The sequence below is a fragment of the Sturnus vulgaris genome, chromosome W (assembly GCF_052056855.1).
Source record: "Sturnus vulgaris isolate bStuVul1 chromosome W, bStuVul1.hap1, whole genome shotgun sequence".
NCBI classification, from domain to species: Eukaryota; Metazoa; Chordata; class Aves; order Passeriformes; family Sturnidae; genus Sturnus; species Sturnus vulgaris.
Genome location: NC_142282.1, coordinates 39,914,867 through 39,919,586, shown reverse-complemented (window position 1 = coordinate 39,919,586; position 4,720 = coordinate 39,914,867).

The window sequence follows — 4,720 nt, the reverse complement described above, 5'->3', positions numbered from 1 at the left end:
TTTTAGAAGCGGCCACTGTGGGGCGCCCTACCCAAAAGTTGAAATGGCTAGATGATACCCCAAAGTGGGTAGCACAGTGGCCGATGAGTAAGGAAAAGCTCAGGGCACTTGAGGAGCTTGTGGAGGAGCAATTGGCTAAAGGCCACATAGAAGAGACCACATATGCATGGAATTTCCTGGGTTTTGTGATAAAGAAACCAGGAAAAACAAGTGGAGGCTGCTCCACGACCTCCGGGAAATAAACAAAGTAATTGAGGACATGGGGTCTCTCCAACCTGGAATGCCTTCTCCAACAATGCTTCCCAAAGATTGGCAATTGGCTGTTCTAGACATCAAGGACTGTTTCTTTCACTTTCCCCTACACCCAGAGGATGCCCCACGGTTCGCCTTCTCGGTTCCTACCATCAATCGAGAGGCCCCAATGAAGCACTACCACTGGAAAGTTTTGCCCCAGGGATTAAAATGTAGTCCCTCCATCTGCCAGTGGCATGTGGCCTCATTGCTGTCCCAGGTGCATGCCCAGAGAGGGGAGGCCATCATCCTTCATTTCATGGATGATGTGCTAGTGTGTGCCCCCGATAACTCTCTACTCCAAGACACACTTGACCTAGTGGTTAAAGTTTTAACCTCTGCTGGATTTGAATTGCAGGAGGACAAAGTCCAAAGGATGCCACCTTGGAAGTACCTGGGCCTGGAAATTATTGCACGGACCATTGTTCCTCAGAAATTGGAAATTAATTGTAACCCAAAAACCTTAGCAGATCTCCATTCCCTGTGTGGGTCATTGAATTGGGTTAGGCCCTGGCTAGGCCTCACTAATGAGGACCTAGAACCTCTCTTCAATTTATTGAAAGGGGAGAGAGAGCTGCTTTCTCCCAGGGAACTGACCCCAGAGGCAAAGACTGCAATAGAAAAGGTACAAAAGACCTTAGGAGAGAGGCAAGCTCACCGTTACCAGCCTGAGCTGCCCTTCACATTCATTGTCCTAGGAAAACTGCCACACTTACACGAGTTAATATTCCAATGGATAAAGGAGCAGAGAGAGTCACTCTTAATCATAGAGTGGGTCTTCCTCTCCCACCAAAGATCCAAAACTATCACTAAGCCACAAGAGTTAAGAGCTCAGCTGATTCGGAAAGCAAGGATGAGAGTGTATGAACTAGCTGGTTGTAACTTCACATGTATTCACCTCCCTGTTAAACTGTCTGAGGAGGGAAGGAACTCTCCTGAAAGATTGACTAAAGAGCTGTTTGAGCACTTGCTCCAGAGCAATGCCAGTCTCCAATTAGCCCTGGACAGCTACAGAGGACAAATATCAGTCCATGCCCTGTCTCACAAGCTGTTTAATGAGGAATTCCACCTCATTCCTCGTGAGGAGTAGGAGACCACTCAATGCTCTCCCAGTGTTCACGGATGCATCTGGGGTGTCCCACAAGTCAGTGATGACTTGGAGAGATCCTCAGACTCAGCATTGGGAAGCTTGTTGAGTTTGTGAAAGGATCACCCCAGGTAGCTGAACTGGCAGCAGTCGTGAGAGCCTTTGAGAAGTTCTCAGAGCCAATAAACTTGGTAACATACTCAGCCTATGTAGCGGGGATAGTGTCCAGGGCAGAGCAGGCAGTGCTCAGAGACATCGAAAATGAGCAGCTTTTCAGGTTGCTTTCCAAACTAATTTATTTGATTTCTCATAGAGAACACCCATTCTATGTGATGCATGTGAGATCACACACAGATTTGCCAGGCGAAATTGCAGAAGGGAACCGTCAGGCAGACTCCCTTGCAACCCCAGCAGAACAAGCAACCCCAGCAGAACAAGCACGCCTTACTGACATCTTCCAACAGGCAAAGCTGAGCCACCAGCAGTATCACCAGAATACACCAGGTCTAATGCGTCAGTTCCAGCTAACACGGAGTCAGGCTCGAGCCATTGTGGCCACCTGTCCCAATTGTCAGCTGCACACCATGCCCTCAATAGGCATGGGGGTTAACCCCCGAGGTCTTGGCAGTTGTGAGGTATGGCAGACAGACATCACACACATTCCTAGTTTTGGTCACCTCAAATATGTTCATGTAAGCATTGACACATATTCAGGCGCAGTCTATGCCTCTGCCCATGCAGGAGAAAGGGCAGTGCACGCCAAACAACACCTAGTGCAAGTCTTTTCAGTGTTGGGGATCCCTAGGGAAATCAAAACTGATAAGGGCACAGCGTATAAGTCCAAGGAGTTCCTGGAATTCATCCAGCAGTGGGGAGTGGAACATAAAACTGGCACCTCCCACTCCCCCACAGGCCAAGGTGTAGTTGAGCGAGCTAATCAGACGCTCAAGCCGGTTTTGGCTAAACAGAGCAGTTCAACTGCGTGGATGTCTCCACAGCAGAAGCTCTGCAAAGCCATGTTTACTATCAATTTCCTGAATTGTTCATTTGAGAACATGAGTCCACCTGTGGTACGTCACTTTAACAGTGGTAAATAATTCAAGTTATCCCAACATCCTCCAGTTTTGATTAGGGACCCAGAAACCTGGGAAATCAAAGTTCCCTATGAGCTTGTTACCTGGGGGCGTGGCTATGCGTGTGTATCCACTCCCTCAGGCCCTCAGTGGATTCCCCAAAAGTGGGTGAAACCGTATGTCCCCAAACATCCTGCTCCAACTGAAGGAAACGAGGAGCAGGTGGCTGTGGCTTCAAAAAGAAGACGCTGCCAGAAATAAGGAAAAGAAATCCTCATAGAGGGTGGCATTCCGGCAGATAGAGATTTTTAATAGGTTTTATAATGTTTGCCTTTCCTTTTAGAGAAAAGCTTCTCTTCTCTCAGTCCTGTGATGAACCCCATCCAAGCTGTCTTCCTGTTAACACTGAACAGTCTGGCAGCTGCATGGATCCTCCCTCAGCCACGTCAGAACATCTGGGTGACCCTGGCACAGACGCTCCAACAAAAAAACATATGTCTGTCCACAGCAGCAACAGCAAACCCTATGTCCACCTGCCTGGTAGGAATCCCATTGAAGGCTGGAAAATATTCAGCCAGTTTTGAAAGACACTTGTCCAATGAAATTCCTGAGTCAGACACCATTTCATCACACAAAAATCATAAGCAGCAAGCTGGAGTAAATAAGAACCCCATAGAAGAGTTGCTGCCAAGTTTGCCCAAAACAGCTCAAGAACCCCAAGAATTAGAACTGTTAGGTTCCTACCCAGCACAATATTGCATTCACTTTAGGATCTTCCCAAAACCTTCTAGCATAAAGGAATTCCACAACATAATGCAACATCGTGGAGAATTCACTGCCAAAAGGTGGTGCAATACTCTAAGCCATATTGCAGCTGATACCCCAACTTATTCAAGCCCCAAAAGCCTCCCAAAAGTGTTGTTCTTAATTTGTGGAGACCGGGCGTGGGCAGTGATTCCTTCTCGGCTCTTAGGAGGGCCATGCACCTTCGGTCGGTTGTCCCTGTTGGCACCCAACGAAACCTTGATTAGCGATTGGACTCACAAAAACAAATCAGGTAATAAAATCCAAAAACGAAGTGCAGACAATATGGACCCAAACTGTGATTCTGAAATTTTCCATTGGGCCAAGTCCAAAAGAATTGCTGTGTCCCTGTTTCTTCCGTGGGCTGCAGCAGGTAAAGCTCTAGGCGAATTGGGCCACCTAGAGTGTTGGGTAGTCAAACAGGCAAACTTAACATCCACCGCAATCAGCTCCCTCCTGGAAGACGAGGAAATTACCAGGCAGGCCACACTCCAAAATCGTGCTGCTATAGATTTTCTCTTGCTACTGCACGGACATGAGTGCCAGGAATTTGAAGGACTGAGCTGTATGGACCTGACCTCGAAAGCTCCTAACATCCATGCTGCCCTCCAAAACATGAACAACTTGATCGGAGAAGTGAAGCAAGAATCTGAAGATTGGTTCAATGGACTGTTCAAAGGCTGGGGACTCACAGGGTGGTGGACATCAATAGTCAAAACAATTATGTTAATTTTTGTTATTCTTTTTCTTGTCATAACGGCGTTCGGGTTCCTACGTCACTTAGTCTTCAAGGCCATTAAAGGTCTCATTCCCTCTACCTCAGTAGTCAATCACATAGAAATGAAAAATTTAGAAGAATCTAACCCTCCCACCAACTAAAAGGTGTGGGCAAAATCATAATTTGAATGAAACTAATATCCTTCTTTCAACTTTGTTAAACAAAAAATGGGGAGATGTTGCGTTTCCTAGATACATTGTAAATGGTACATTCCGTGACCCCTGCTGTGCCCTTTATCTTGGTCCCTCTCCCCTCCTGGCCATACAGGGCTGGCCGGGATCAAATTTCTCCCCACCCCCCCTTTCCAGACCCTAGAAAAGGTCAGTACCCCCTGGCCTCTCTCTCTTTTCCCCTGTTTTTCCCTTCCTTTTCCCCGTCCCTCTTTCCCTCGCTACCCACGAGAAAAAAATTCTGTAACTTAATCAGGGGAAAGAGCCTCTTTTGATATCTTATTTACGCTCATGAGGCAAGGGCCCAGGGAAACTTCACCCTAACACCTGAGCTAGACTGGAGGAAGGGTGAAAAACCCCATTTTTGGGGCCAAGTAAAAGCCTCAGGTAGCTTGTGCAACTTGTCGTGTGGGGCTCCATACTGCAGCTTTCCATTTCCGTTTAGTGCCTACAATTCGGCAGGAACCATCAGTGAAGATGGCATATAGTCTTTCAGTCTCCGGTAGCTCATTATATG